Source organism: Adiantum capillus-veneris, chromosome 5 (assembly GCF_014529385.1).
Source record: "Adiantum capillus-veneris isolate H3 chromosome 5, ASM1452938v2, whole genome shotgun sequence".
NCBI classification, from domain to species: domain Eukaryota; kingdom Viridiplantae; phylum Streptophyta; class Polypodiopsida; order Polypodiales; family Pteridaceae; genus Adiantum; species Adiantum capillus-veneris.
In genome coordinates this window covers 67,512,309-67,521,019 of record NC_140935.1, presented here as the reverse complement: position 1 = coordinate 67,521,019, position 8,711 = coordinate 67,512,309, and the positions used below count along the sequence as shown (strand labels likewise).

Here is an 8,711-nt window from a genome sequence, read left to right as displayed (position 1 = left end):
CCGACGAGAGTGAGACCTTCGAAGGAGGATTCTACAACCTCTCGGTGTCGTATCTCTTCTCTCTCCTTCTCTCAATCTCATTCACTTGCACGCACAATATCCACTCACTTTATTCGTGACCACAGCACTCTCCATAAGACGGAAAGCTCTCTCTTTTCCTAAGAACTAAAAGGAACCTTAAGAAAAATAGATCACTAATCTTGAGAAAATACAACATTCATTCAGTTCTTTGACTGAATCTGATGGATTTTGAAGGGAACATTGATGATCATGTTATGTGTAATAGGAGGATACGCATCTATGCTAAGTGATTGGGCATGCAGGGTCTACGAATAGACTCACAAAAGTGCCAGATTACTTCTAAATCTAGATTGATTGGACTGACTGAACCCCGACCATGTTGTAGCTTGTCCACAGACACATAGGGTTGGATGTGTCACGTGACATGCCCTCCTTTTCAAAGTGAGGTACTGGTATTGAACTGTATGGCGTCGAGGGAGATTGCCAATAGCATCCGGAATCCTCGAAGGGACTCTTCGTCGGCCCACTCGGATGTGTGGGTCGTGCGGTACTTGAACTTCATAAAGGTCTGCAACGCTTGCTTCTTTTGGCTACACGGAAAGCGACTCAAAGTCTTTTGAATCTCTTTTGATGCTTCAACTTCGTCGAGTTTCCTACTGCTTTCGTCTTCAAGAATCTCCATGGCTGAAAATTCTTGAAACCATCTCAACACAAAACCATGAACATACCCATTCCATGTAAAGTGAAGGAAAAAAATATTGTCTTCTCTAAAGACTCTGTATGCAATGTAGATAAACATAGATACAGAGTGACAACCCGTTTATCAAACACATGCAAATAATGAGATCGAATCTTTTCTGTTTGATCGAAATCAATCAACTGTGGCAAATCACAATGGAAATGCCCATGCTTGGTGCTCATACTATCATGTGCTCATTCAGAAACTGTGTTATGCCAGGGAAGAGACAGGAAATGTGACTTCCTGACATACATACTTTTCAGCTTTTCATGAAAAATCTGCATACATTCGTGCTCATCTTCCAGAGAAATGTGCTCAACATACAATATGTCATCCCTAGTAAAAGGGATCACATAACGATACCATTTTGCTTGAGAGCGCGTCAATCGTCCTTCAATCGTGTGAGGTGCTGAGGTGGCATAAGCCGCGCCTTGAGCTTGTCTTGGAAATCAGCCCAACTAAAAGAGAGGCGTGAAATCGTCGGTTGCCTCTGGGTGTGCGGTTAGCTATGCCTCTTGCCATGCGTGGTACCAATTAATAGCATCACCGGCAAGGTACATAACTGCCGTCAAAACTTTGCTATTTCTTGTTTTCTTAGTTGTCACATGATACATCCCAACCCTGTGTGTCCGTGGACAAGCTACACCATAGCAAGGTTTCTGTCAAAGTCCAGTCAAGTTAGATTAGCAGTGATCTGGCACTTTTGTGAGTCTATTCGTAGACAGTGCATGCCCAGTCACTCAGTGTAGGTGCATATCCTCTGGTTGCATAAGCACAAGCATAAGCATTTCCATTAGATTCCATCAAAGTCAGTTTGGGGATTTTTCAGATGACTTTATCCCATTTTTCCTTATTTTTGACATTTTTCACTTATTTATTAAGTGACTTTTGTTGGGTAGTCAGTAGGGCAAATTGGGTAAGTTAATTTATAAGCAAACCCAAGTTATCACAAATTGACAGATGAGCACTGAGCACAACATCCTTCCCCAAGCAGCAGGTGTTTCCTCCCTCTCAGCAAGAACCTCTCTATCTCCTTGGCGAGGCCAAACCATCAAACCTAGCGTTTTCATCATAGAGCATCTTTCCTCGTCGGTGTTTACCAGATTATCATCGCCATCCCTTGTGCTGCCTAGCGTTTTTCACCATTGCAGGGAATCGCCAGCAAGTAACCAAACCAGCGTTTTTGCAAGACACTGACGCCAGCAAACACCCAGTTTTTGTAGCGTTTTTGGAAGCAGCCTTGACAACGATTTTTCAGCCCATTATAACCTGCTGTGGCAACGTTTCTAGCCAGCCTATCGACAGCCAGAACCAGCCCTAAAACGCAGCAGAGATTTAGTTTTACAGCCACCAGCAGTCCCCCTTCAAAAACGCAGCAAACCCTAGAAACCAACGTTTTCTTTCAGCAGCTATACCAGCGAATTTCTATATCAGTTCAACCCCTTCAAGGACAATCACATTCAGCAGTAGGAAACAGTCCAGATCAGCCATAAATAGTCCAAGTTTCAGCCACGATGTCATCGTCGTCTCCATCGTCATCGTCATCGGCATAGTCCAATAGCATTAGTCCGTTGCATTCGCATTTACTCTTTCGTGCAATCAAGTAGACCACTCTCGCCGACGAGAGTGGGGCCTTCGGAGGAGGGTTTTACAACCTCTCGGTGTCGTATCTCTTCTTTCTCCTTCTCTCAGTCTCATTTACTTGCACGCACTAGATCCACTCACTTTGTTCGTGATCACCACACTCTCTATAAGATGAAAGCTCTCTCTTTCCCTAAGAACTAAAAGGAACCTTGAGCAGTAAAGATCACTAATCTTGAGAAAATACAACATTCATTCTGTTGCACCTTACATTGGTATCAGAGCTTTGGAAGTGTTCTGCATTACTCAAGGAAAGAACCACAAGAAATTTTTTTGTTTGTTGCGATCGCACGAACCCAAGTTTACTTGGGCGTGGCGATTCCTAATCGTGTTTTGTTGAAGAGTGACAGGAATCCCAAGAAAGAAGGGCTTGTCCAGCCTCCCCTTGTGTCTCTTTTCACTCATTGAGAGCGGACCGTGCACTTAGCGGCCGGCCAATCGACGTGAGGTGGGAAAAAGAAACCTTTGGTGTGAGCGCAAGGCCGCCAAGGGGTGCACCCGCAGAAAAGGGTAGAACTCGGGTGAAGAGAAGATCCTTCTCCAACGCGATTTGCAAGCGAAAGAAACCCTCAAGACCCTCAAGAACCCAAGATTCTCACGAATCAAGGACCTCAAGAACCTCAAGAACCAAGTTCCTCGCGAGCTTAAGACCACAAGATCATAGTGCATGGTCGTCACCCGAAGCGGCATGGATACTTTGCCTTCAGGTGATGAGCATGAGAGAGGCGACGAAGGATTCTCCCAGCAGGAGGTTTTTCCAACCCTCCCCCTTCGCTATCTACGCTAGACCCTATGGAGGCAATGATGAAGCAAATGATGGCCATGATGGATTCGACAGGAAGACAAGCGCCTTGCTTTGAAATGCGAGCGCGACGCAAGAAAAGAACTAAGGAAGGAAGAAGCCGCAGCAAGAAATGGAGCATTGGAGGCCGATCGTGCTGCGCATAGATTGGCTATGGAGGCCGAGCGTGAAGCTAAAAGGGAGCTTCACAATCAAGAATTTATTGCCCAAGTCCTAGCGTCGAAGACCGATCCACCCAAAGATTGTGGGAGTTCGTCAAGTGGCGCAAGCCACGACGCGGATTCCAATCATCCAGTCACAGAAAAGTTAACTTTTAGTAAGTATGATGGTAAGATGGATGCTACAGTTATTCATTCTTGGTTGCATCAATTTAATGTTTATTTTGCGACAACTAAGAAAACAGAAAATAGCAAAGTTTTGACGGCAGCTATGTACCTTGCCGGTGATGCCATCAATTGGTACCATGCATGGCAAGAGACACAGCTAGCCGCGCACCTAGAGGCAGCCGACGATTTCACGCCCCTCTCTTTTAGTTGGGCTGATTTCCAAGACAAGCTCAAGGCGCGGTTTACGCCACCTCAGTATCTTGCACGCTTGAAAGAGGAGTGGCGTAATCTCAAGCAACATGGTATGCCAGTCATGTCTTTTTCTAACCGTGTTTTGCAGCTAGGCACTCAACTACGTAAGTCGGATGATGACAGCAAAGAGGCTTTTCTCTTTGGGTTAAACGAATACATCAAGTTTGATGTTGAAGTCTTTGACTCCGCGGATCTCAACAAGGCAGTAGCAATCGCTCTTGCCCAAGAGATGAAGCACAACAAGGGAAAGCTTAAGGAGAACGAAGTGTTCTCAAGGGACATCTCAGAACATACAGAACAGTAAGAACGGTAAGAATGGTAATTCTTCTAGCCCTTCTTCCTCTAATTCCTCGGAAACGAACTCTCACAATGAATCTAAGGGTGAAGCTAAAGCACTTGCAAAACCTAAGCTAACCCCTGATGAAAAAGCTTCTGAATGAATTGTAGGAGGATACATCACGGCTGAAGAAAAAGTGATTTATGCTAAAGAAGGTAGATGTTTTCAATGTCACATTAAGGGTCACATTAAGAAAAACTGTCCTAAGGCAGTCACACCTAAAGAACCAAAGGCACTTGCAACTACCACAAACTCTGTCACAACACAACCTTAATCTTCTCATGACTCTGACACACACATTGATGAATCTCTCATGAAGTGTTATGGTCATGTTAAAGGACAACGTTTTATCATATTGTTTGATCTAGGTAGTATGCATGATGTGATTAGTCCCCCTCTTGTTGAGAGAGCCCGTCTAAAGGTTAGTCAGAAATCTCTTATCGAGGTTTCTGGCTTCACGACGGAGTGCCTTGATGTGATGTTTACCGTTCAGCAAGCTTCTTTTAGTAGGAAATTTCTTGTGTCTCCTATCTCAGGATGTGATATGTTTTTGGGCATGAAGTGGTTTCGTGAACTGAACCCTCTCGTTGATTGGGAGGCTCTAACTCTCAGTTTGCATGCCAAAACAGATTCCCCCCTCATCATTCGTGTTGAGGAGGGCTTGCATTCTTTGGCTCTCATCTCGCATGTACAGGTAAAGCGTGAATTACGACGAGGAGCACAAGCGGCATTCATATATGCTATCCCGATTTCCCAGAGCATTCAGACTCGAGGTAAGTATTCGGAGTTGTTTACGAAATTTAAACATCTCTATTTGCAGGATGATCTTCCACCTTGTCTTCCACCGGAGCGACCGGAGGACCATCACATTGAGCTTGCGGAGGGAGCGCAGCCGGTCAGTAAGGCTCCCTACCGTTTGAACAAGTCACACGAGGAAGAGTTAGAGCGACAACTCACGGAGTTGGTGGCTAGAGGATTCATACGTCCTAGTGTAAGTCCTTTTGCTGTCCCTATTTTGTTCGTTCGCAAGAAGGATGGTTCGTCTCGTTTGTGTGTTGATTACAGGGCATTAAACAAGATGACCGTCAAGAACAAGTTTCCGATGCCTCGCATTGAGTATATCTTGGATAGGCTCAATGGGACAAAGGTTTTCAGCAAGGTCGATCTCAAAAGTGGATACCATCAGGTACCCGTATTCAAAGGCGACATTTTCAAGACCGCCTTTCGCACCGAGCGAGGGTAATGGGAGTATATTGTTATGCCTTTTGGATTGACAAGAGCCGTGGGTACATTCAACCGTCTCATGGTAGGACGTTTCCGCGACATGGTAGGTGTATGTGTGTTCATCTTTTTAGATGATATTCTCATTTTTACTTGGTGAGCCTAATGAACTTTTTCACTTTCTGGATCGTGGAGTGAGCCACTTAGCTCAAATTTAACCATCCGATGATTGAAATCTCGGCTGTTCGTAGAACAGCAGACGAGAATGCAATTTAACTTTAAGCGAGACATCCTTCGAAACGATGGTGAATAGGCGATGCAACAGGTGAGGCCGAGGGTACAGTCCTACAGAACCCACCGCATGCTTGTGTCAGAAGAGGGGTTTGTCTATATGTAGCTGATGTTGACCTCGCCGAGAGCAAGGAGACGATGAATCCGTAACATCTTGGAGAAGGGCCAGCGGCCAGCTGGATGAGGGGAAGAAGGAGACGGTTGAGATACAGAGAAAAGGGCTGGTGTCAGGATCCATCAAGCCAGACAAGATCACATTTGTTTGTGTTCTGAATGCATGCTCCTATCTGGCACTTTTGAAAGAGGGAATTGCGGTGTATGCCTCTATAGTAGCTGAGCAATTTGAATCTGACATTGTATGTGGAACTGCGTTTATAAACATGTATGGGAAATGTGGATAAGTGCTCTATGCAGCTAATGTTTTTGACTGCATGCCTATCCGTGCTCTGATGACATCTTATACTCAAAACGGCCATAACCAGCTGCTCTTTCTCTCTTGAAAAGCATGCTGACTGAGGGGATTGAACCAGCGAGCGTTTTTCTTTAGGTGATGTCGAAGCTTGTGTAGGGCACTGCTTCGTTTAAGAGGGACAAAGGATTCATGCCATTGTTAATGGGAGTGGGTTTTTGCCAGACTGTACATTAGAAAACGTGCTTCTCAACATGTATGGAAATGTGGGAGCCTTTATCTTGCTGGGGTTGTTTTTGAGAGTATGCTATTCCAAGATACGGTGTCTTGGACTTCCATGGTTGTTGCTCTTTATCACAATGAGAAATATTATGAAGCCCTTCGTTTGTATGATGGTATGCAAGGTGCAGGAGTTTGACCCAATGACATGGCCTTTGTACCTGCTCTTAATGCTTGTCAAAGTTTGCAGGCCTTGGAAGAAGGGCAATCAATCCAACACCATTGTGGTCTATTGTGTTTGCAGTGAAAGCATGGTTGAAATTGCTCTTATACACATGTATGGCAAGTGCAAGGCTTTATGTAGTGTAGAAAAGATCTTCTGGGGAATGGTTTCTATGGATGTGGTTGCGTGGAATATGACGATAACATCTCTTATTAGTAACAATCACATTGAGGATGCATTGGAGTATTTTCATTCCATGCAGAACCAAGGGTTTATCCCGATGATATCACTGATGCCTCTGTCCTCGATGCATGTTCCTGCATGAATCACTTCCAAAGGTTCTCTTTTATCTTGGGTACCAACTCGACAGTTTTATTCAAGCTTTGTCAGCATGTATGGAAGATGCGGGGACCTTTGGAAGGCAAAGACTGCTTTGGATAGTTTTTTTGCTCAAAACATCGCACCCTTGTCTGTATTGATAGAGAATGGACATGAGAAGGAAGCACTGAATTGTTTCCATTTCATGCTATCTAGTGGTGTCACGCAAGACTAATATCTAATGTCTTGGAATGTTGTCTCTTGGAGTGCATTGATTGTGGGATTTGCCCAACAGGGACAGTGCCAGGAAACTCTGGGCTGTTTTCAGCAGATGCAAAGAGATGGGATCTCTCCAGATGCAATCACCTACGTACACTTGCATCTTTAAGGCATGTGGCATTACACAAGATGTCGTTGCTTGGTTGACATGTATGCCAAATATTTCAGATGGCTTAGAAAGTGCTTGACGAGCTTTCTATCTGGAATGTTGTCTCTGGAACACATTGATTACGAAGCTTTGGGCTGTTTTTAGTGGATGCAAAACCAGGGCGTTTCTCTAGGTGTAATCACCTATGCTTGCACCTCTGTATGACGTGCACTGTATACTTTACACTTCCAATCTATGACATTTCATTGCAAGACGATATATTTAACTATTCACATTGATTTTTTGTAGCTCGACTCAAAAATCCGCTTGTAGATTGGACACTCGAAAAGCAGCAATACAACATTGCAGGTCAGTAAAGCACCTCATTTATTGTTGCAGGTCATTTATGCTTTATCTATTTGTTTGTTTTAGAATTTTTTGCATTACTTCCTTTGCTTCAATTTATTTGGATCTCGTTTTCAAGACTATACACTTGATGTCGATCTCTGCACATGTTAGTTACACACACAACTCTTTACATGCAATTGCTAGCCAATGCATGTGATGTATTACAATAGTGAATGAGACGTCGAAATAATTAATATCATCTACTAACATAATATGGCGGAAGGGGGAGCCCTTTACACGTGTCGCAATCTGCGACCTGAAGGCTAAAGTCCAAAACTAAAAAAGCCCCTTTGCACGCGATAAAGAGGGAGAGAGGGGGAGAGAGAGAGAGGCTGCCGAAGGCGGCCGGCCGTTCTAGTACTATATATGTCCTCGTTTCTCTCATACTAGGTGTCAATATGAAGTTCTCAAGACCTAAAAGATTATAGTCCAAGTATCAATAAGCTAGGGAGCAAACTGCAAGCAACTTAAAACTAGCTTACCGTGTGTATGCTAGGTCATGGTTTAGAATTATTGCATTGTAGAAAGATTGGAGCATGTAATCTGATATCTTTGCTCACAATCTATAAATATGTCCCTTTTGCACGGTGGCATACCTCACATATATAGCGATAAACCAGGTCAGCAAACAAATAAAATAGACACTCCTACTGTCCTCACTTCTGTATTATTGTTGGGTGCTTTGCCATCATTGCGGGAACAACAAGACTTGACAACATTGCATCTAAAATACATTACCATTTCAAGATACCAACCACGAATCAATAGTAACCTCTCTATTCATGACGCCGATGATTGATATTTGGACAGATACTCCTACTGTCCTCACTTCTGTATTATTGTTGGGCGCTTTGCCATCGTTGTGAGAACAACAAGACTTGACAGCATTGCATCTAAAATACATTACCAGTTCAAGATACCAACCATGAATCAACAATAACCCCTCTCTATTCATGACACCGATGAGTGATATTTGGAAAGATATTATAATTATAGAGGAGCTATCCATGTTAATTCAAACGACTTTTTACCTTATCGTAAGACAAAGTGTGAACATAACAAGCAATACATTGGCAGATCCCTTCAACAACAAATGTGTTCTCTTGCTTGGTGATCTTGCCCAACTACCCCCATTTT

General features: G+C 43.7%; 1 pseudogene; it reads left to right on the top strand.

Moving 5' to 3' along the window:
• The first annotated feature begins 5,746 nt into the window (after positions 1–5,746).
• On the top strand, positions 5,747–7,458 carry LOC147457476 (pentatricopeptide repeat-containing protein At1g11290, chloroplastic-like; annotated as a pseudogene).
• The last annotated feature ends 1,253 nt before the right edge of the window (positions 7,459–8,711 follow it).